Source organism: Chelonoidis abingdonii, chromosome 1, assembly GCF_003597395.2.
Source record: "Chelonoidis abingdonii isolate Lonesome George chromosome 1, CheloAbing_2.0, whole genome shotgun sequence".
Taxonomy (NCBI): Eukaryota; Metazoa; Chordata; order Testudines; family Testudinidae; genus Chelonoidis; species Chelonoidis abingdonii.
Window position 1 is genome coordinate 257,526,844 of NC_133769.1, and position 25,681 is coordinate 257,552,524.

Consider the following 25,681-nt stretch of genomic DNA (forward strand, 5'->3'; position numbering starts at 1 on the left):
CTCAAACAGGTTTTAAAAAGAAAGCTTTATATAAAAAAGAAAGAAAAAAGACATAAACATATTCTCTGTATCAGGTTGACAATACAGGGTCAATTACTTAAAAGAAAAATATGAATAAACAACCTTATTCAAAAAGATATCCAATTTAAAACATTCCAGCAAACTACACACATGTAAATACAAAAAAACAATAAAAGCCTATTGTTTTGTACCTTTGTACGCACAACTTTGAAACTGAAGATTAGAAGCTTGAAGATAGAAAGACCCCTCTCATAGCTGAGAGACAGACAAAAGACACAGACCCAAACATTCCGTCCCTGAGCTTTGAAAAAAAATCTGGTTTTCTGATTGGTCCTCTGGTCAGGTGTTTGGTTCCCTTTGTTAACCCTTTACAGGTGAAAGAAACATTAACCCTTAGCTATCTATTTATGACAGGGGTACCCTAAAGCCCTTTCACCCCCCTCTGGGGAAGAGCTGAGAAAGAAAACAAAGGAAATCAGCTGTTGCCACCAGCTAATTAAACAACACGTGAGCAAACCTCTTAGGACATACAAATCCAGTCCTGTTCTTAAAAAAAGGTAAATTTTATTAAAAACAAAAAAGAAAGAAAATACATTTGGAATTTAGGTTTTTGATTAAAAAAAACAATTATAAGGATTAAGAAGCATCAAGATAACTCGCTTGAGGTTAGGGTGACCAGGTGTCCCAGTAAAATTGGGACCGTCTCGACATTTAGGTGTTTGTCCTGCGTCCCAACTGATCTTTGGTCGGGACGCAATTTGTCCCGATTTTTTGTTCCGTTGGCAGCACTCGTCTTATTTATTTATTTATTTTGCTGCTTCGCTGGTAACACTCAGCTTTTTTTTTTTTTTTTTGCTCCACCGGGGGACCACCCTCCCCTGGGTTCCCGATACTTTCTTCCTCTCATCCGGTCACCGTACTTGAGGTCCAGCTTAAAGGTTACAAGCAAAACAAAAGCACCTGGGGTTAGTACAGAGGAGTCCACAAGCCATAAAGAAATAAAGATAAACTTAATCACGTCTTGCTAGACATTTCCTGATCTACTTGCATATCTGGGGTTTCAAATGAGTAGTTTTTAGGTATGATCTGGTGATTTTCATACCTGGCCCACAGCTTTTTACAGCATAGCTCCAGCCCTGTCTCTGCTCTGTCCCCTCTCTCCAGAGAACAACAGGCAGACAGACAAAGGGGAAGTTTTTTTCCAATTTTAAAAAATTTTAGCCTTCCCATTGGCTCTTTTGGTCAGGTACCCACTCCCTTCCTTTTACCTATGGACTTTTTTTAACCCTTTACAGGTAAAGCAAGTAGAGAACAGATGCTAACAGGGATTTTATAGCTAACTGGCTGGTTGGGTGTCCATAAAAGAGACCTACACCCCCGCCCCCTTCGTTTATCACAAACCCCATGTTGAGTTTACTGAGAGACATAGTTATTAATACAGCTGTGGTGTTGGCACTAGGAATTAGCCTTTGATGTGTTTTTAAAATAGGTAAGTGGTACTTTTAATTCCAGCTGGAGGCAAGCTGTTTCCCTGTGTTTTGCTTTTGGTAAAAATGTTAAGGTTTTTTCCTACTTCTGTGTTTTATTTTTAAATAAACTGGAACAAAATGAATAAAAGTAGGCAACAATATAGCCATTTACATTCTATGATACCAGTTACATTCAGCACTGGTATCATGGGGGCTACTGTAATTGCAGAAAAGAGCCTGCAATCTTCTGTTCCATCTTAGCTAAATATATCGTAAGTATCTTTGCTAGGTAGAGTGGGTAACATTTTAGAGGTACTGGTATTTGTCATGTATATTATGATGTTCTCCTGTTTTCTCCTGGGATGTATTTTTCTTCAGAGAGTCAAAAAATTGAAGGGAAAATTTGCAGGAGAAAAAATATAAAAACATATCTGTTGTACAGCAGTTTTTTAAAAAAAAAAACAGAATTGTAACCAGAAAGTTTCTTTCAGTGCTGCACTTTTGTTCACTTAGGTTCATCTCCTCAGGATCAGTGTTTCTTAAGTCCTCAGACATTTTTATTAAATCACTGAAGAAAAACTTAAGAGTTTTTTACAATTTTTTTTAGTCTTTGTTTAATTTTTTGCTTAGTTTGTAAATGTTTTTCCACTTTAATCAATTTGCTTATCTTTGATTTTTTGTCTCTGACTTGGTCAGGTCATTAGACTTCCTCTTCCTCATCTCTAAGCAGCCATGCTGCCAGTGCACATGTGATTCTGGGAGAGATTTGCATTCACAAACTCCAGTCCCACTTCATGTTGAAGAAGCTTTGTGAAGACAATGTATTTGCAGATCAGTGAGGCTAAGGGCTTGTCTCCACTTACCGGTGGATTGACGTTGCAGCGATGGATCCACCGAGGGCCAATTTAATGGATCTAGTGAAGACTCACTCACTAAATCGACCACGGATCGCTCTCCCGTTGACTCCGGTACTCCACTGGAATGAGAAGAGTAAGGGGAGTTGACGGGAGAGCGTCTCCTGTCGACATAGTGTAGTGTGGACTCCGTGGTAAGTAGATCTAAGCTATGTTGACTTGTGTTACACTACTAATATAACTCAAATTGCGTAGCTGAGATCGAAAATGCTGTATACTACAGAAAGACATTGTAAATTACTGCTGTCATAAGCAGGAATATCTAGATACTAGCAGCCGTATTCTACCTAGTGCATTATACTAGTATGTCAGTGGATTTGCGTGAATATAAGGGTAACTTGTAAATAGTGTGGGTTTTGCTGGCTTCACCTTTGATTATGAGGGGCTTGAAAATGCTCATTGTACATTTATTCATGTTATCTCCCATATTACAGTTGCACTGTGCATGTGTGGAGGAGCACAAAGTTATAAGTTTTCCAAGGCAGCAGTCTGAGATTTTCACCTCAATTGTACTTTGAGGCCTGCTACAATGAGGTTTTTCATCAGTTATCCTGCTGTTTTACACACTAAGCCTTTTTTGTGGTCTTCTGCAACTTGAGTGCTTTTTTCCACAAAAAGGGAACTTACTGCTTTTTACGGCCAAGTTTAGGGAGCATTCAGGTGGTAACTTAAACTTTTTTATGCTCAACTACTCTCCTTAACTTTACTATGTTTACACTATTGATATGCCAGGGAATCTAATTTTCTGTGATTTATACACAAAGGAGCTGGAAGAAGGTGTAAAGTGAAAGTATTTCCCAACACACTCTGCCTTGTGCCATCTTCCAGCTCCTTAGAGTTTGTGTTCCACCAACTTAGACTTGCTGGCATGTTAGTAAAACCAGTTTAAGTAGGTCTAGTAGAATCTGAGTGTTGGTCACTGAAAAGAGTGTAGAAAATACATTGCTGAATTTGGCCCATCGCTTGGAAATCCATATGTTAGGTGTGAAAAACATAAAATTTAATTTATTTATCAATCCCTAATTACAGAAGCTCTCTGGCTTACGCAAGCATTCCAATCCGAAATGCCTTTCATAAGTCGAATTTTGCGTAAGCCAGGAACATATCTCTGACAGTTATGCACCAAAAAAAAAAGGCTACAGAACTTTTTCCGTAAATCCGGATTTTCGGAAGTGGGGTTTGTGTAACCCAGGGAGCATCTGTATATCTTGATTTAGTTAATATAATTTTTTTAAGAGGCATTATAAGGCTGGTTATAAGAATATGGGGGGTATAATAGCTATTGTTGGGCATTGTCAGAGATGAGAGATTGAAATAAATTGTGTTCTTTTAAAATACTAAGTCTCAACTCTGATAAATGTAAATTTTACATAATCTTTCTGCCACTGGAACTGGGTTTTTTTTAGAGTTTATACAGACAGATGGCATGGGTCTGAAATTTTACGGTTTTATACAGGAATAAAGAGTGAGAACTGTGATGTCTATAACTGATGGGCTGTTGTGGAGAGACTGTCATTTATAACAGCATTACATTATTTATTAAAATGTGCCACATGCTCATCTGTTGTCCTTATTCTAGTATTCCTCTTCCTGCCCATTCCCATTTAGCCTGAGTAATGCTATATGAGATTGTGTCAAGTGATCAGCTTTAGTCTTGTCAGTATGTAGACAGGTTAGATCTCATTTTGATTCTTTAACTGTGTTATACATTTCATTTCCATAAGGGATGGGTGTTTTTGTTTTATCATGGCATTGTAAAGCCTTTTGACAGGAATATTTGTGAGATAAATGTTCTTGGTGTAGAAATGGATAAATGTAGGTGTGTTGTGGAATGAGCTAATAATGAACATTGTTAAGGACCAGGGCAGGAGTGAGGACAGATGGGTTTGCTTTTCCTTAGGGAGTCTGAAATAAACTTGATTTGTCTCCCCTAAATCCTTAACCTCAATAGACAAATAAAAAATGTTTCCACAGGATGTAATGTTTACTGACATCATAGAAATACTTTAAAAATACATTTTACGTCTGCCAAAAGTATTTGGCAGGTCAGGGAATTTTATTTCACTGGGTTAGGATTGCTGCTTTGCTCCTCTCTGTTATTAAAAACAGGTTCAGTTTTATTTTCATATCATTTGAGTCAAAAATCTGTATTTGGAACTCCTTGTGTTCTGCAAAGGACATTTTTCTTACAATTTACATGGGGGATTTCCAAAGGCACAAAGTGCAGTTACTCACCTAATTTTCATCAACACTAGTGGAAATTGGGCCCTAACTCTTCTTTGTTGCTTTTAAAACCCTTCTCCTTAGCTCTTTGTGTTTGTTACATATGACTAGTAAAGAAGCTTATGTGAATGGAAGCTATTATAAACTTAAAGTAGGAATTTGTATTAAGAATATATCTAATTGTATATGTGTGAATGTTGCACCTATAAAATACTCATAAATGTTTATGATTGTATTAAATATCTCTAAAATATCCTATTGTTATATACAGTGTAGTTGTAGCAGTGTTGGTCCCAGGATATTAGCAAGGCAAAGTGGGTGAAGAAGAGCTCTGCGTGGCTTGAAAACTTGTCTCTCACCAACAGAAGTTGGTCCAGTACCTAACCCACCTTGTTTCTCTAAAATATCCTGTAATTTACAGCTTGTCTACATAGCCCAGCAGTTCAGACTATGGGGATGTGAATAGCAGTTTGCACCAATGTGTTGCGTTATAACTCTGCCATGAGGATGTTGTGGGCATGAACTAAAAGGTTCCTAGTTTGTGCCCAGAGATTCCACGTGAGGAGTTACGGAGCAGCGCTTCAGTGCACACTGCTATTCACACTCCCGTAGACCAAACTGAAAGGCAATGTAGATCTACCCTTAAAGGATAGTTTTCAGAACCGTTAAATCACTCACTGACATGGCCCTAACTATTATTTTTTGAGTATCGACAGGAATTTATACCTCCATACTGTTAATTGGTTGGTTATTCATTATGGCTCCAAGCAGCCATTTTCCACTTGTATAACTGAGATCACTCACTGTTTGAGGAATCACTATTTCTAAAGCAGACGTTCTTAAAAGATGGAGCCCACCACACTCAAGGAGGCTGTGGCGGAGTAGCCTGAGGGCGACAGATATACCTCTCAATACTTCGCCCTATTCGACAAAGCTAAGGTTGTTGGTTCCTTATCCATTGGTTCCCAGTTCTTTTTTCAGAGACCAAATTTATAAAATCATCAGTGTAAGATTATATTTTTAGAAATTTCACTATATAAATGTAAACCAGAAAAACTCTTTATCTGCCCTCTCTGTAGCACTTTCCCATGTAATTTGAATGTAGTATTTATATTTAAAATGTTTCAAATATTGAGTAGTTCAGTAAAGGGCATCAACCTTATTTACATAGCATTTAGAGTTTATGGAAACAAAGGTTATGTACAACACTGGGAACCATTTTGTATGTTTCCACAAACTTATGGTCTAACTGAGAGCTGCTGTTTCTATGATGGAATTTTGCAATTAAAAAGGAAAGGAAAGATTTAAGGTGTTATGTAAATATTAATTTTAATACAAATGAATGCAGCACTGATGCCAGCTTTGAATAGCCAAACACTGAAACGTAATTATGATTTATTAATATTTCAAAACAGAAGCTAATCATGTACATCCTCCACTCACGTACACCCTCCAATCAATTTTTCATCCTTTTTTGTTTAATAAAAACAAATATATTTTTCTTTGTTGTCCTAGAAATAAGAAAATATTATAAAGCAACTTTCATCCATGAGGACCCAAAAACCCTTTGAAATATTTATTTAACCCAGGGGTCGGCAACCTCTGGCATGCGGCTTGCCAGGGTAAGCACCCTTGCGGGCCGGGCCCGTTTTTTTACCTGCTGCGTCGGCAGATTCGGCGGACCACGGCTTCCTCTGGCAGCGGTTTGCCATCCCAGGCCAACGGGGGTGGTGGGAAGTGCCGCGGCTGAGGAATGTGCTGGCCACAGCTTCCTGCCTCCCGCATTGGCCTGGGATGGCAAACTGTGGCCAGTGGGAGCCGCGGTCTGCCAAACCTGCTGACACGGCAGATAAACAAACTGGCCCAGCCCGCCAGGGTAAGCACCCTGGCAAGCCGCGTGCCAGAGGTTGCCAACCCCTGATTTAACCTATACACCTATATACATATACACATGAATAATTGCAACCACTTCTGAGATGAAACACAGCAGCTATTTAACACCGGCATATATTGCAGAAAAAGAAAATGAAGGATGATGTATCCAGCCAAAGCTGTGGAGTTAAGTAGGCAGAAGGTAAATACCCATGTTAGAATTTGTCCAAGACACCACTTATAACACTTTTCCTCTTGCAAAACTACTTCTGGTCAGGACTGTAGTTTCGTGTCCTATTTGAAAGACTGACCATCCAATGTCTTCTGAAAGTATTGAGGAATTGTTTTATTACTGATTCATGGTCCACTCTTCAATGTCTAGCATTGCACTGTGTAGTGCTCAGGCATTTATATGGTGAACACGAATATGCAGGATTGTTATAGTTAATTCTAAATTTGTGAAGGAATAGAGTTTAAGCAATTCTGCAGCCATTGGGGATAAGGGTGAGACCTTCATGGAGAGCAGAATATGCCACATCTGCCCACCTGAGGGTTTCTTCCACCTTTTACTGAAGCATTTGTTGGAGACAAGATACTGTATTAGAAGGGCCACTGGTCAGATGCAGCGTGTCCGAGAGTGACTGTTCATTTGTTCCTGTGTCTCTGCATGAGGAATATGCATTAAACCATCAAGCTCTTCTCTAGTGTTGGCCATGATGTGCTAACACATTTTTAAGTGTTAAATTCAATCTCCACTAGTATTTAAAAACATTTTCCTAGTCTATACTCTCAGAGATAAGTGTCAAGTACTTAATACAATCACTTTCTATAGCACGCTGGTTTTTTCTTGGGATCAGAAGTGTCTCCTGTCCAGCTAACAGTCTCACTTGACTTGCTTAGCTTGGTGGATCTGATTAATACAGCCCAAGGTGGTTTGGCTTCTGACATGCGAAATACTGGTTGAACAGTGATTCCGAAATTAAACAGTATTGTGAGAAAATTAAATTGCAGTGTAAATCAGTTAATGGTTTTAAAAATCATTTTATTTAGCTGTCTAAAGTAAGGAAAGGCAGGCTCTTTTTACTCCTTCTTTTTGCCAGAGTACAGTAACATATGTTACTTTAAGTAAACTTAATTTGTTTAATGAATGACTTAGCAACCATTTATTAATTAATGCAAACACTGAAAATATGCTAGGTGCCAGATTATACCCGGCTGCTGCATAGGTATGTAAGTGGAGTGGGTGCAAGAAATCTCTTTCCCTTGTGCATTTGCACATCAGCTAGGTGCAATTATAGTCCCTGCCTGCCACTGAATGCAGGGACTGCTTCTTCCTCCTTCAGGCTCTAGCCACTTCAAAGGGGAAAGAAGGAGCAAAGCTGTTTGCATGTAGTAGAGTTCATGTGCATCCCATACCTCTTTTGCTGTTTCTGGGAGGGGGTGTGCCTCCTTACTCAGGTCTGTGTCTGTTATGTACAGCTGAGCCTTTTAATGTATAACTGACTATCAGAACACTAATAAAAAGTGGCACATTTAATAAAAGGATTTTTGCTTGTGCTCTGCCGTGCGGGCCCTCTTTAGTTTCCAGCTCCTGAAAGAGGTTATAAATAGGGCTGCTGATTTTCAGTATTATCCAATAAAACATCCCCAAATAAATAAATAAATCAATAAATTGGTGTTTATCTGAGAAACACTGGAAAAACCCCCCCACTGAAAAGGTTACTCAATTCATGCTGACTTCACCCCTTTTCCGGTGATCTCCCTACTCACTAGCACGTATGTAAGGCTTGTCTACACAGCACTGGCAAACTGCATTAGAAAGGTGTGATTTGTAGAGTGCCGTAAAGTGTTGTGCTGTAACTGCTTATGTAACCAGCTGGCATGCTCCAAAGCTGCCTAGTTCACATTAATGTAAAGTGAAGGCCCCAATCACCTGTAATTTTTGGATATCTAAACAGAAGTAAAAAATTGCTAAAAATAACCCTGGAAAATGAAATTAATGAATACTGAAAAACAGAAGCACTAGTTATAAACCCTCCTTAAATAACACCCTTTCCCCCAACGACATGGATATTCTTTATAATTCCCCCACGCCTGCCAAAATGTCCTACTCTTTTAGAAGCAAGTGTGAGGATGGAAACTATGCGCTCTACTTAACGCATGTATGCGCACTGTGTTAGATTTAAGTTGCCCTTTACTGAAATAGCCACTTAGTGTTTACTTAAAGAAGCTGTTAATAGTTTGTTATTGAGGAAGTCTGCAAAACCCTCCAAAAGTTAGTACCTTACAGCTCAATACGGTAACTGTCACAAAAGGTTGTTTTCAACATTTATAGAAAATACCTAGTTTTTTTTAAAACTATGATTCATAGCTCCCATTTCACTGCACAATTTTAAATGCCACTCTACTTTCACCAGCCAAGGTTGGCATGTTTTTAAAATACACAAATGATGAAAGATTGTTTTTTGTTCACAACTGTATATATAACCTCTGCAATGAGTAGAGCAGTATTTCTCAAACTGGGGTCACCGCTTGTTTAGGGAAAGCCCCTGGGGGGCGGGGGTGGTTTGTTTACCTGCCCCGTCCACAGGTCTGGCCGATCGCGGCTCCCACTGGCCGTGGTTTGCCGCTACAGGCCAATGGGGGCTGTTGGAAGCAGTGGCAAGTAAGTCCCTCAGCCCGCGCTGCTTCCATCAGCTCCCAGTGGCCTGGAGCAGCAAACCGCGGCCAGTGGGAGCCGCGATCAGCCAGACCTGTGAACGGGGCAGGTAAACAAACTGGCCCGACCCACTAGGGGCTTTCCCTACATAAGCAGTGACCCCAGTTTGAGAAACAATGGCCTAGGAAAGCAACCAGAGCAAAGGTGTTTTACACTCAGGACAACTATTCCATGTTGCTCAAGCGATAGGAGCCTCAAATGGGTGGCTATATAGTTAGCGAAATTAAAGCCAAGATGAATTAGTGATAAGCGACCCAACATAGCAGTATGCATAAGGTCATATCCTACAGGCCTTCTGTGCACAGAATGGGTACTCTCTGACCCCAGAAGGCTTGCAGGACTGTGCTTCTAGACTACTGAAATGTGAAACATAATAGTAAACCTAGTGTTGGAATTATTAACAATACTACAGGGAAATTGCCACAACACTGATTTAACCATAAATTCCTTTAAGTCCAAAGGCCAAATGGTATTTCATACAAGTGCTCTAAACATGCCTAGCAGCCTAAACAATAGCAATCTCTACGCCCAATACAGTAACTAAGTATGCAGAAGTATGTAATTAGTATACTTATAAATAGGCCAAACGTAGGGGAAACCGTTTCATCCTAGTGTGCATCATCCAGGCTTGTTATCCCTTCAGGTCGAGTAAACAAATAAAATTATTAACTACAAAGATAGATTTCAAGTTATTATAAGTCAAAGCGCAACAGGTCAGAGTGGTTACCAAAATAAAGTGTAAGCTCTCAACCCTATTAGTCTGGGCAACATCTAGATTAAGCAGTTTTTTTTCACCCCACTGGATAGTGCAGACTTTAATATACAGGTTTGTTCCTTAAACCTGGGCCAGTCTCCTCTGTTGGAGTCTTGTCTTCTCAGTGTCTTAGTTGCTTGCAGCGAAGGTGGGGCAGGAGAAGGGCCCCATGTGTGTCCACTCTGTCTGTTTTATACCGTCAGTCCATGTGCTTGGGGAGCACAAGTCCAGGCATGTCTGGGGGTCATTGCTGAGTCTCTCCAAGCAAGGTTAAGCAATTCCCGTGGTGCGGCCTCATGCAGGAGAGTCCATTGCTGGACAATGGCTGTTGATGGGTTGTTTGACACCCTGCCCGGGTGCTAGTTAGTTTCCTTGCTGTTCTCTCTGGGGAGCTAATATCTGGCTGATGCTTCAACTTACAGCATGTTATAGTGACAAACATACTGCACAATTCTCATAACTTCATATGCATTAATGATATACATACATGGATAGAGAAATGACTTTCAACACATCATAAACTTTTCCCTGATACCTTACAAAGCATGTTTTATACATAAGATCACGATTATATAAAAATGAGGAATATGAGGGTTACATCATGCTTCCCCAAGGTATAGAATGTCACAGTATACATCTCCTCTTTACCTCCCTCTTGTAAGCAGGGTTACTTTAATTTTTATTAGTATGTGACTTCTTGTTCCCAACCCCTTTAAAGCATTCAGCTTCCCTGTGTGGCACGTATTTCTGATTTATAGTCCTCCCACTCCCACCCCACCCATTATTGCATTATTGCAACAGGGCCAAGCAGAGGCAAGACACTATCTTTCTACCTGCTCCTCTCATATTAGGAACAGTTTATGATGCCCATTGTCAGTCTTTTCCAAATGAAAAGCTTTTGCAAGATGTTGAGATGTCTGTTCCTTTCTGCTGTGTTGAAGCCACACATCAAGATAAAATAGTTGTCTGAGGAATCATAACTTCCCTAATCCTCTCTCCGGCCAGCACTCTGCTTCAACAGTCCTTAATGTGTTTTATAGGAGCCTCCTGACCCTCTCAAAATGATACAGTAAAGAAGAATAGTGCCAGCAAGCCTGTCTCTGGAGTTTTAGGAGACTTTTAGATCAATTAATTGTCACTTAGAATGATCTGTCTGAGGGTGTCATCACTGTCTCATTCTGGAATATGTTCAAGGCAATCCTGCAGTGCTACTCTATAAAAAGGACGATCCTGCTTCACATTCTGGAGGAACACGTGTGAAAATCCCATTGTAATGCATCTATGGATATTAGCACAATGAAGAATAGGAAAATGTTGTGGTTATCTGAACCTTTACTTTGAGTAATAAGGCTTACAGACCTGGGCCACTATGGAGATAAATGGATCATCTACAACAGAAGTGGAAATGTATCAGAGGGGTAGCCGTATTAGTCTGGATCTGTAAAAGCAGCAGAGAATCCTGTGGCACCTTATAGACTAACAGACGTTTTGGAGCGTGAGCTTTCGTGGGTGAATACCCACTTCATCAGACGCAGGTAGTGGAAATTTCCATGTGAAGAGTTTACAACGTAAATAAACAATACAGGTACAGGGTGAGGGACAGGGTAGAACACACCAGCAGAGTGAACAAAGTGGTGGCAGCAAACGACATGTTAGTGCCATATTCCCTGTGTGACTTTGCACAAATTATTTAATTTACCGTCTGTGCAACAGGGCTAATAATCCTTCCTTCGTGTGGCTTGTCTGTTNTATAAGGTGCCACAGGATTCTCTGCTGCTTTTACAGAAGTGGAAATTGACATCCAAAGATTTGGGTTTTTTATTAGTGTCAGTTTCCCACGCTCTGCAGTAGGATAGACTTGTTTTGCTTTTTCCTCAAAGTATATTTAACATGATCTGTAATTTAGTAAAGTAAAATGGAATTATCCTGGCCGCGAAAGTTGTCTCAGCTGGAGCGCACTTCAAGGGTGGGGCATTCCCCTGCTGGCAGTGGCTGACAGGCCTCGTTCTGCTCCCAAACTGCAAGCAGTCCGAAATATCTATTATAATTAGGACCCTACCAAATTCACAATCCATTTTGGCCAATTTCTCAGTCGTAGGATTTTTAAGTTAGTCAATTTAATGGTTTCATATTTCACAGCATTGTAACCCTGGGGGTCCCTGACTCAAAAAGAGGTAATGGGGGTAGGGGGTTGCAAGACTATTGTAGGGTTCGCGGGATTGTCACACTTCTGCTCTTCTGCTGGCAGGGGCGCAGCCTTCAGAGCTGGGCAGCTGGAAAACAGCTGCTGCTGGCCAGGCACCAAGCTGGAGCCTCAACTTTTCCTCCCAGATCGGGGGCAGGCAGCTGGGGTCCACAGCCTCTTCACCTGGGTCAGGGGTTATTCCAGTCTAGCAGCCACAGACCAGCAGCCAGGAGAGGTTCCTGGAGGTGGGTCTAATCTAGCTCTGGGAGCAGCCCCTGCAGGGGAAGACGAAGTCCCATCCCTTCCCAGCTAGTCCCTGGACCAGGACTAGCAGCTAGAGCCTGGCTTGTGGTAGGGGCTGCCCCCTCTGCTGGGGCACTCCCAGCCTTGCCCATCCCCTACAATAGCCAGATTTCGTGTGGGAGATCAGATTTCCCTATCCATGATGCATTTTTAATGGCCATGAATTTGGTAGGGCCCTAATTATAATGTATCTGTGGACCTTATTATTTGACAAAAGGAAATTTTCAGGTAAACACAGATAGATTTCCTATGATGGCATTCTCATTATTCCCATGGTATCAGTTTTTATTTACAAGCAGTAAGTAACATTTTGTTGGTGATTTACAGTATAAGATTAAAGTAAAACTGATCCAAACGCTAAGTCTATGAAAATAAAATTACTAATGTTGAGCTAGATATTCTCAGGAATATAATAAATAATAGGCATATCTCCTCAGATTAAGGTTGCCAGGTGTCCAATCTTCAATTTGTACGCCTCGTCAAAAAGGGACCCTGGCGGCTCTGGTGAGCATTGCTAACTGGGCTGTTAAAAGTCTGGTCAATGGCACTGCAGAGCTAAGACAGGCTCCCTGGAAGCGTCTGGCATGTCCCTGCAGCCTCTAGGCACAGGGGCAATTGGGGAAGCTCTGCGTGCTGCCCCCAGCACCAGCCCCGCAGCTCTGATTGGCTGGGAACTGCGGCAAATGGGAGCTGCAGGGGACAGGTGTGGGCAGCATGCACTGTGCAGAGCCACCTGGCCACACCTCTGCCTAGGGGCCAGATGTGCTGGCCGCTTCCAGGAGCAGTGTGGAGCCAGGGCAGGCAGGAAGCCTGCCTGAGCCCCACTGTGCCGCCAACTGGGAGCCACCTAAGATAAGCGCTGCCTGGCTGGAGCCCAGACCCCAACCCCCCTGCCCCAGGTCGGAACACCCTCCTGCACCCTCCCAGGCCCTGCATCCCCACCCCAACCCCCTGCCCCAGTCCTGAGCCCCCTTCTGCACCCAAACTCCCTCTTGGAGCACATACTATGCACCCCCTCCTGCACCCCAAACCCTTTGGCTCCAGCCCAGACTCCCCTCCTGTACCACAAACTCCAGGGACAGGGCAGGTGCAGGGTGAGGGTGTTCGGATTTATGCTATTAGAAAGTTGGCAACCCTACCTCAGATTGTGTCATTTCAGATGCTTCTAACAAGGAAAAGAAATGAAAATTACAAATATCAGATATAGAATGTACCGGAGGACAGATAAATGAAAACAGGAGAAGTGATGATAATAGTAAAAGATATTTTCTCCATAGAGAGAAAAGATGTAACAATATTGTCAGACGGAACAGAAGATGGGATTAAAAATTAAGGACTATAACAAGGTTAGGTGACTTTGTTGCTGTAGATTTCTAACAGTTTAGCTGGAGAAAGTAGATCATAGAATCTTTTCATAGATAAGATTAGCCTATTAATAGAGGACTGGGCATTGATTATGAGGGATTTTAATTACTCAAATATTGATTGGGATAACAGATGAGCAAAAATGATTGAGGTGTCTAGTTTGTAGAGGTGGTACAGGATTGCTTTCTTACACAGTTTGTTGAATTAAAAATGCAGTGAGAGGCTATTTTGGGACATCGTCCTTGAAAATGATAGAGCTGTGATTATTCATAGTTCTTTACAATTATGGTACATAGCAACTTTCTTTTAAGGACCACGGATTGTTACAAACCTTCATTCACCCCACACCTCTGTGGATGTGAGTATCATTACACTCACTGTGTAGCTGGGTAAAGTGAAGTGCAGAGTTGTGAAGTAACCCGTAGCTACAGAGTCTGTGGCAGGGTTGGGAATAGAACCCAGGAATCCTGAATCTCACATCTTTGTTCTATCGCTATATTTAAATGGAATGATCCCCTCACCATACTAAGTGACCACCTCACAAATATTAATGATTTTATCCTCAATCCCTCTACAAAGTAGGAAAGTATTATCACTGTAGTGATTTTTAAACATGGGACCTGAGGCACAGATTGACTTTCAAAGGAAGCATGTGGCAAAGCAAGTGTTGAACCCAGATCTCTTAGTCCACTGTGTTAACCACCAAGGACAGCTGCCACACCTGCTTCCGTGGTCTTAGTATCATTAAAAGTTAAATATTTGTGAGTATGTAGTACTAGAGGAGGTCACAGCAGACAGAGACCCATATCCAGACCACATACTCCTATTGAAGTCTTACTGTTTTAGAGGCTCTTTCACTGAAGGCCAGATAATCTCTGGCCCAGATCCCTGTTGATTAAAAGTTTCAGACATACTTGTATTTGAATAAGAGTATGTATCAAAGGCAGGATCTCAATGCCATTGTAAACCTTAACCAATAATGAGAAACGATGCCACTGAGTAGAAGCGTTAGGATAATTATCAGATAATCATAAAAATTAGAGGTTAGGATAATTATCAGATAATAATAAAAATTACTGCTCTACCAGTAAAGAACAATTCTGTAATATACTGTCTACATTTGTAGGCATCACCTCAGGCACACTAATGTAGCTGAATGTACAGTATTTATACTTTATCTTCTTTGTTTATATGTGTGAGTACAATTCGTTGCTGAACTGACTGTAGCTGAAGAGAACTTTCTTCAGTATTGTCAAATGTGTTATTACTCTGGTGTGATACCTCATGCTTCAGTGAATGTGCCTCTTTCTGAGTCCCCTTTCACTTGCCAATCCTGTCATTCACTGCTTTTGCTTGCCTTGGCTGCGCTGTGAAGCAGCTAGTGTCAGACATGCAGAAGGGTGGCAGGTAATAGAATTTTCACACAATCAGCAAGAGGCTAATGCAGATGAAGTTTCATATATTTCTAGTCTGTTCTTTTGACACAGATTTTAAATTTTTATTATTTTTTAAAGTTTTATATTGCTCATTCTTGATATATGCTGTGATGATCTATATTGTGGAGGAATGCTTGTCTTTCCATAGTTGAAGTTGAAGCTAGCTTTCTGTGTTAAGCATAATTTTCAAACATCCTTCCCTCCTGAAACTCCTTCCCACTGCTCAAAGGCACCAAAAAAGACTGCTTCATTTGAAATCACCCATGCCACATCTCATCCCAAGGTAGAATTTTTCTGGAAAGTATAGGCAAATACACAATGTGTTTCAGAGATTCTTCTAAAAGTTTAAAAGTTTCTGTCTTTGCTTTTCATGTTTTTTGGCTAATTGTATCTCAAAACCAGGTTCATGTTGAAAAATCAAGTGTCTTTCCTCTAAGAGTGCCTAATGAACAAAAGTACCTTTCATAAATTTGGAGACAGTGTATGTAGGAAGATTTATTTATAAATAGTCAGCAAGTGTTCACTTTGTCCCCTTCCCCCACAAGATCCAAAACAGTTGAGAATACGCAAATACACAATTAATGTTACACAAACGGTGCTGGAAGGCACTTGCAGGAGTTGATACAGTAGGTTTCACTACACACACAAGCTGTTTTGACTGTCACTTCTAGGTTATATCTGATAAAACATTTATTTTCTTGTACCCACATCTGCCTTTCTGCATTCCTTACTCCTGTAAAGGGCTACAGGGACAGAGTTAAAGTTTTTTAGGTGACTGTAACTGCATGTCCAAACTTTCAAGCAGCGTTAGAGCTAGTTTTGGGGGATCTTTCTGCAGAGTGGAACTTTACCTTTGAAATTCCAGGATTTCTAACATCTGTATTAGAAAAAATGTAATGTTTATGTAAGATGTTTTTTCTGAAATACGTGATAGAAACTAGCAATCAGAATCAGAGAGGTAGTCGTGTTAGTCTGGATCTGTAAAAGCAGCAAAGAGTCCTGTGGCACCTTATAGACTAACAGACGTATTGGAGCATGAGCTTTCGTGGGTGAACATCCACTTCCCATGCATCCGACAAAGTGGATATTCACCCACGAAAGCTCATGCTCCAATACGTCTGTTAGTCTGTAAGGTGCCACAGGATTCTTTGCTGCTTTAGCAATCAAGTTCAGATTAATTAGGCCTTTTGCCTGGTAATTATTCTTTCGTATATATAAATATATTCTGTATAGTACTGGTAGCTTTTTCATTCTTATTTTAAAAGTTTTAAAAAGTGAGATGAGAATGCTTCTAACTAAAATATTGGTCCTGTATTTCCTAAATATGGTGCCTACTAATTAGTTGTCACTTTAGCAAGGCTCTGGAGAGCTATCCATGTCACACTGAAGTTTCAGAATGAATGTGTTTATTAAAGTGCCAGAAAGCTATTTGCAAGATTTGTTAAGCAATCAGGATTCTTTACAGTGATATTCTGAACAGGCTTTTCCAGTATGCTAAGTGCACAATGACTTTTGTCATTATTAAACATTTAGCAAGTAAAAGTGCTAATGAGGCTGAAGCATCTACATAGATTTCTCCATAGCTAAACATTCAAACTCTGATCGGTGATGTCAGCATACCAAAAGAAATGTATGTCCACTTGCATCTGGCCATGACCTCAGGTGGAACAGAGGTCTGATGCAGCCATGTAAATAGTATGTGCAGAATTAGCAAAGGGTGGAGTTTTGCCACTTACAATGTCAGTAAGACTTTGTCCTCTACTTAGTGTTCCTTTCTGCCTCCTGACCAACATAAAAGAGGCCACCATCTTCCCCGAGGGGAGCTTGGCTTCATGTTCATTGGAAATAATAGGAAATGGTGAACGTTTTGAAAGAGGGCATCTTTATTGATGGCAGTTTATGATCCCAGCGGGGGAATATTGAGAGCATAGGTGAAACCGTCCCCCTGATCTGAGTTCCTGTGGCTGGCATCACTGCAGCCCCAGCAGCCAGGAGGAGCAGTTACAGGCTCCTCAGCAACTGCAGTCCTGGGATGGAGCATGGTCAGTCACTCTGTGGCAGTGGTGGGCAACCTGCAGCCTGCAGACTGCATGTGGCCCATCAGGGTAATCTGACTGTGGGCTGCAAGACATTTTGTTAACGTTGATCGTCTGCAGGCACGGCTCCCCGCAGCTCCCAGTGGCCGCATTTCACCATTCCTGGCCAATGGGAGCTGTGGGATTGGCGGCCAGTATGTTCCTGTGGCCCACTGCTTCCTGCAGCTCCCATTGGCTGGGAATGGTGAACCACAGGGACTGGGAGCTGCAAGGGGCCGTGCCTGTGGATGGTCAACATCAGCAAAATGTCTCGCGGCCCGGAATCAGCCTACCTGATGGGCTGCAGGTTGCCCACCACTGCTCTGTGGGAATGGTGCATGTGCAATCCAGTTGACATGCAGTAGCTGTAAGGGGCTGGATCATGCCCAGTGTAGATGGAATCTTTTGAGAATTTAACTCAGTCTCTAGCAAGTCTCTGCTGAGCATGTGCTGAGATTTTCAGAGGTGTATAACTTGCCCAAATTCAGGTGAATTTTCACAGGGACAGCAAAAGGCAATGCTCTGACACCAGAGAGTCCCTTGGCAATTTTGAATTCCTGACTCCATAGCCTTGAGGTGCCAGAACAGGGGTTCTCAAACTGGAGGTTGGGGTCCCTCAGAGGGTCATGAGGCTATTACATGGGAGATCGTGAGCTGTCAGCCTCCACCCCAAACCCTGCTTTGCCTCTAGCATTTATAATAGTGTTAAATATGTAAAAAAGTGTTTTTAATTTATAAGGGGGGGGGTCGCTCTCACAAGCTTACAGTCTGAAAGAGGTCACCAGTACAATGTTTGAGAACCACTGTGCTAGAGCTTCTCAGTAAAATGTTTGTAAGATTTTTTACGTGGGCAAACCTTCCCAAACCTTGTTCTCAGAAATGGCTGAGCCATTTTAGCTGAAACTTAACAATTCAGCTTGGAGCAGACACCTGGAATGGAAAATTTCAACCCAAATGGTTAAAGTTTGGCAATATTATAAATAACTGACAATAGGGTCACAAAGTGGAAAGAATCAGGTAACTTTAACTAGATGTGTTGTTACCTGTGCTAACTATAACAAACATACATTATGTATCTATGCATTTTAAGCATACTTGTCCAAATACTTTGTATTTTAGCCAATACAAACCTTATCACATTAACTTCCACTGATCCCTGCATTTATTACATAAAGTCTGAGTCTGATCTCTTTCCTTTCTAATACAGAGTGTGTGAACAGAATAGCTTACTTTGGCATTCGTATCCACCTGTTGCTCTCTGTAGTAATTTAGGAGCTTAGCAATGCCGATACAGTCAAATTTACTTGATTATCTATGTGTCTGGGATTGCAGACGTTTAAGTGACAGCCAGTCTCATAAAATATGACCCATTGGTGAGTTAATTGTAAGAGTTAAATGGAATGAAAATGGGGTTAGCAAATTCATTTGGAATAAACAAATTTGATTCAGAGTATATGCTGTGCAGTTAAAATAAGCTTTAAATAAAGGAAAAGGGTAGGGCTTACTTTGTAATGATATTGCCTCTGTATTGTGTCGAGGGAGAGCAGAAGGCGTTGTTTACAGGAGCTCACTTTATTAAGTGCAATATAGACAATTATGAAAATAAATTGTGTTGGACTAATAAAACGTGTACAATTCTTTGTGCTTAATTTATGCTGATTACAAATATCGCCAGTGTTTTTCTTTGTCCCTTGCACACACAAAAAAGTGACAGGTTGCTATGGCAACAGTGTAAGAAAGAATGACAGTGGAAGAGACATCATATTTTCAGTCTTGAAATTCTTTATAAAGTAATGTAGGTAATTACACATGTAATGATTTACCATGCAGCAGACGGATCTGATTTAGAAAAAGTGTACACCATGGTGCATTATGTTTATAAATATTTCAGTAGAACAGGAACAAAATAGTATTCGTATTTTAGTAGGAAAGCAAAATATTACCAGAAAAATAACACCACTAATGATGAAACAGAGAGTGCTGACAGTGTTGCTCTCCTTTAAGAAATAGAGTGTTAGATTAAATTGAACAAGTTTCCACTGTTGAACCATTGTATGTAATTATGGCTTTATTGTGTTGGCAGAGTTGTTTTGCCATAGAAATAATTTTTTTAATTAATCCATGGGATTTGACTCAAAGATCTAAATACATATCAAGAAAAATCCTGCATTCTCACTGGGTGATGGCTCAGAATGATTCTGATGTTAAAAAGAATACAGGGCCCAGCCACGCCTCTCAGATATGCACATGGAAGGGATGCGCCATATATTTATTCTTCCCACTCCATGTGGGAAGGGGGTGTAACTATTTCCATGTCAGTATGCTGCTTTCTTTTGAACCTTCCCCGAGGGAAGGATGTAAGGGGAGGGAGGGGAAAATGCACATTATTTCTCCTGCACCAGGCAGAACTCGGTATTATATAGTCTGCGGTCTCCTCTGAGAATGGGTTAGGACAAATCTTGCACCTTAAATGGTAAAGCAAGGGAGAAGGCTTTGCCAGTTGACCCTTGCAGAAATTTCCACACCTTTAATCTGCCATGCATGTTTTGCCACAGGAAGTTATGGATTATTAAAGAGAAACTCTATTAACCATCTAGATAATTCAACAAATCTATTAAATTTAAATATTTAAAATGTGTTATCTTGGCAAATAATGTCTGATATATACTTCTAATCCAGAAACATGAGTCACTGTTTTTCTCTCAGACACCTCCATTCATTGAGACCACTTAAAATTCTGGGTTTGCTTATAGTTTTATTAGTCGGTTCTCTAAAATAATCTTGTGCTCTTAATTTTCTTCACAGCATTATCTAACCTTTGAATTAGGATGACTGAAAAACTAAAAAATAAGCATGATTTTTTGGCATCTAGGATGAATATTTCATAAGCAACAACTAAGTCTTAGTTTTAGACTTAGACTTACTGCATACGAGTACATACCCCAATCTGATTATTTGAATTGTGCAATCATTAGATTGCATATTTAAATAACATATGTCATGGTCTGTGGATGGAAACCTTTGGAGCTTGTACAATTTGAAAGAGACAGTTAATATGAGAGCCAGCAGAAAGGTCATCACTAAAATGAAATCTAAAAGTTATTGCTATTTTTTTTTCTTGTTTATTATTTTTTGGTAGAAGGCTACAGAGATGTGACAATCACAACAAGACAGTGAACAATGTATTATCTATGTTGGATGTTTCCATGTCTCAGAATTTGAATTATGGCACTCTCTGTGATGTCTTGTTCTTTTGAAATAATTTCCCGTTGTACGAGACAAACCAATTGGTAGATAATACCAGATCTTTATTTTGCTGAATTCTGAAGATTTAGTTCTGATCACTGAGAAGGGCAAGAAGAATATCCCAGTATGCATGCAAGCTGACAGTACTGTTCAGTTTTTAATTTGTAATAACAAATGAAAAGGAATAAAAACATGACACTTGTACTTGGCATCTCTAGACAAGAAAATCCCATCTTGTAGGTAGGCACCCTTATCAGACTCTCCTAAAGGTCTAAACTCACAAGGCTGAACTTTGGACAAACAGCCTGAGCAGATGTCAAATTTCCTTTAGTGACCTGATTATGTGGTCCTGAAAAAAGAATGAGCCAGATTCTCTGATCTAGTCAATCTCTGCTTGGATCAGGAGAAGTGTGAAAGGGCAAAGGTAGCCTGAAGCCACCTTTACTATACCCTGATCCTGGGGTAATTAGATCATCAGCCAGCCCTGACATAAAATAGAGTAGCCTGTTAGTAGAGCAAATCCTGTCTGCTCAAACCCCCCCCCCCCATCAAATAACTGGGAAGAAATCTTTGCAACATGAACCTCAGTGATTTCCTCTCCTTCAACACCCTCCCTCACCCCCATTCCATTTCACAGATTGGAATGATTTTGACTTCAGTATTGCAAGCTGTTCAGTCTGCTCAACTTTATCCTGGTACCTAATAGTATAGGAGCTGCTCTGCCAGCCACGCATCACTGATATGGGGTGGAAGGTGAGAATCACACACGGGCTGTTTAAACTAGTTTTATGGACATTTTGCATTGCTGGACCAGAAAATCTGGCCCAATGTATTTGATACAAGAAAGGCCTTCATACTTTGTTAGTCAAAGTGATTATGAATTGATCTGTGTGTGTTCCTGATTGCTTACAAGTAAGACTGGGAATCAGTGCACTCATGAGTTTTCACTTGAATATCAGATGTGAACACTTAAAGTTGACAGGAACTTGAAATTACAATAGTATGTTGCATCTGTTCCAAATATTCATGCTGAGGATCACATATTAATAGGCTGGCTTGTGGACCTTCTTCTGTCTTATTCCCAGTCAGATAATTTTCCTGTGGCAACGACAGCAACTGTTTACATAGAAAAGTAATACTAGGAAAATATTGAAAGTATTTTAGCTTTTTTTTCCCCCCATACAGTTTAATAGCTGGAAAGAAGGATGAAAGACAGACTTCTGCAGGACTCCAGTAGTCTATGGACCACAGTTTGGGGACCTTCTTGGTATATTAGGTTTATGGCTGGATTAGTTGCCATAATTTTTGCATTCTCGTATCTATTCACAGAAAGTAGATATCTCAGTGAAGCCATGAGGTAATTTGTGTGCAGTATGGTTTGAGCTGTCTGGCTGAAGGTTTTACTGAGCAAAGATTGCAGAAAGGACATGAAGTGAGACTGGCAAAGTTCATGAGAATGATTTTACTGTATTGAAGTTCTGTTTTCCTAAGACATGCCATAGGTCACAGGGGTATTTTGATGGGAGAAGAGAACTTGGGTGAATGAAATGTCTGTTTCTCCACTAATAATGGGTCATTTCTTAATCACAGTGTGCACAAAAATTAAAATAATAAAAATGCCCCTGACTTCTCAGACCTAAATTTTGGGCCCATGTAACAAAACAAAATAAAATAGCAGCTTTTTAAGAAGCAGCATTTTCCACCTGATAGAATTTCTGCAGTTATTTTTAATCAAGGAAATCCTGTATTTCCTCAGCAGCTGTTTGAAATACTGATTTGTTTCAGTTCTACTGCTTTATTTCTTCTTCTTCTTATTAAATGATTCTTTACACACAATTGATTTTCAACTCTAGTTAAATGGCTGGACTCTGATAAAGCATTTGATACAGTGCCTCAAAAATTGCACATGAAAAATTAATGTAATTGGGTAGATGTGAGCAGTATCACATGTATCAAAAACTGAATGAAAAACTATAAACAGGCTAAACATAAAGGCAATATATCGAGTTGGAGAGAGGTGTCTTGGGCTGCTGCAAGGATTGGGATTAGCTCTGTTTTCATTTAATGTTTTCATGAATAATCTGAAAGAAATAGTAAACAGGATACGGATTAACTTCACAGAAGGTATTAAACTGTGAGGTTTTTCGTATACCAGTAATGGCAGAAAATTATACATATAGATCTAGAGGAGTTAGAAGTTGGAGCAGAATATAGCAAAGGAGGTGCCACCTGGAAGAAGAAAGAAAAGAAGAAAAAATATGAAACACGAGTTATTCAATGAGAGGAAGATACTTTCGGGGAAATAGCAGACAGCAAATTAGATCTGAACTTGCAAGGAGTAATGGTGGCAAAATAGCTAGTGTAACTTTGCACTACAGAGCAACTTCTGTAACTGTGGAAAGGGAATGTGACACGGAATGCACTGAAGGAGAGTTTGGGAGTGGGGAGCAATACTGGTCTTACTATACCAAGCAGGTAAAATGTACTCTATCAGAACTCAATAAAGCATAGCAACCTGTTTTGCCTAAAATCTATATCCAAGTTATTTTTTAACTTCTACAAGACACCAGAACAAGATCAGAAAGAAAACAAATTCCATCCTTTAAACAATACCTCATTTAATTTGAATTGCACTGATTGGTTTTGTATAATTTTTCTCTATCAATAGGACCATTATTTCTTGGCTTCCAGTTGGTACGTTGTTGTGTCAAACTCCTATCCCCTGTGTTTCAGTTTTTGCAAGCCAGATATACTCAAGCTATTATTAACCTCATAGATTTGATTCCTAGATTTCAGACTCCTGATAGCTGAAATTCAGGAGATATACTTCATGTTTGTTCTGATATTTGCTGAGGGTTCAATCAGATCTTTGTGTGGATAACTATATTCAAAGGTGAAGAGTATAATTAGTGCACTTTATTCATATTGCACAATTCATTTCTCCATTACAGATATACTAATTTACTAGAAAGTGCTTTAGAGACTTGGCAAATGGTGTGCCTGGCACATTTTAACCTCTGTCTGCAGGAATAACATTGAATCAGGTTGTAAAGTACTAACTACCCAAATTACCTGCTACTGTCTAGTTAGTATAAAAGAACTGCTTTTCCATTTATTTATGTCAGAGTATAGAAGGTCAGTTTTTGTTGTAGCTTCTCATAAGAGGGTGCTAGATCTTAATTTGCAGAAGATAATAAGTCAAGTGTAACAAGGATAAGGATTTGGAGGATTATTTTATTACCCAGATTTCTGGAGACAGCTCCTTTGCCATGAACCCATCTATGGGATTCCTGCATTAAAATGCATGAGTTAAATTTTATGATAAGTGCATTGTGAAACCAGGTATAGTACATGTTCTTCTCTACTACCCAGAGGGGAGAGCTACAAAAGCATATTATATGTATGTTTGAATCATTTTGATGTAAGGTGCTTGAACTCTCTGTGAAGGTACAGAACAGTTACTTCCGAATCATATTATCAGATGGATCTTGTTACCTCCAACTAGAATAGAGCAGCAGGTCATCTCTGTTGACAGATGGAACTAGGATCTGGGGCAGAAGGATCCTTTAGGGAAATTCCTAGAAACAACCAATCTTGGGGAGAAAGTGTAGGTTGATTTGTTATTTCAGTAACCAATAAAGACAACCCCCAAGAAAGGAATATGTTGTATTTTTATCTATATCAATATCTATAGCTATATCAGATGTGCCTAAATCACTAATTCATGTTGATTATCAAATGATTTAGGTACTTCTGAAGATTTTAGACAATATACCGGTATTCCCTTCTGTTAATAGCAGTATGTCTACAAAGCCATTGATGCAATTCTGTGTCTTCAAAGAAATGTTGATAATTTCTCTCTCAGCTAAAACGGTCAACGGAGTTTGATGAAGGCAAACGTTTCTCAATTAGTACTTGTTCAAAAAAACAAGCATTTTATTGCTTGTACATAGTGCTGTCAGCGGAAATGTGTGGCAAGTTCATGTAAATTTCAGTTTTCACTGGACGTGCTGCAAAGTGTTCATATAATTGGAAGAATTTTTCATTATCACACAAATAAAGTAGGGATCTATCATGTTGAACTGTAGGAGTCCAGCATTTTAAAGCTGTTTGCACTGAATATTATGAAAAGAAAAATGTTATCAAATAACTAATCTTCACAACAATTTGCCCTGCAGATGATTATAGTATGTGTCTTATGAAAAATTGGGCTTGATGTCAAAATAACTTTCTGATTCTCTGTAACAGGAGTTCGGAAAGATATATTATAAACCTATGACAGTCTTCCTGAGACATTTGCCTGGAAAATCATTTGATTCCCAAATGCTAGCAGTTATACCAGTGCTACTTCAATAATTCTAATATCTTAATTTGCCAAAATGCTTTTTGTTTTCTTATAATCAGGAGTACAATGACCTCAGAGATATTCATGACTCTTGAAAACAATTGACTGTACTACAAAGAGCAAGTTTTAAATATTTTATGTAGGCAATCAGCTGCTGAAAAACATTTTTTTTTCCATATCTCGAAATGAAAGAGATGTTGTTTTCAGTTCTCCTTTTTTGTTTTCTTTTCCACAGCCTTGGATCTTAACTTTATCCACAGGCCAAGTCTGTGTGGTTCTTGGCAGGCTGCTAACACTTTGTTCCTACTAAGCTTTCATCAGCACATCTCAGGGTATGTCTACACTACAGGATTATTCTGATTTTATATAAACCAGTTTTGTAAAACAGATTGTATAAAGTCGAGTGCACGCGGCCACACTAAGCACATTAATTCGACAGTGTGCGTCCATGGTCTGAGGCTAGCGTCGATTTCCGGAGCGTTGCACTGTGGGTAGCTATTCCATAGCTTTCCCATAGTTCCCGCAGTCTCCCTTGCCCTTTGGAATTCTGGGTTGAGATCCCAGTGCCAGATGGGGCAAAAATCATTGTCGCGGGTGGCTCTGGGTAAATGTCATCACTCATTCCTTCCTCCGGGAAAACAACGGTAGACCATCATTTTGCGCCCTTTTTCTCTGGATTGCCCTGGCAGACGCCATAGCATGGCAACCATGGAGCCCGTTCAGCTTTTTTTTTTACTGTCNGTCGGAGTAGCCG

The 25,681-nt window shown here is 40.0% G+C and overlaps 1 protein-coding gene across 1 annotated transcript in view; it reads left to right on the top strand.

The window, feature by feature from the left end:
- The window catches only part of SH3RF3 (SH3 domain containing ring finger 3), a 438,432-nt gene that overhangs the window by 54,761 nt on the left and 357,990 nt on the right, over positions 1-25,681 (top strand). The gene's annotated exons all lie outside the window — the stretch shown is intronic.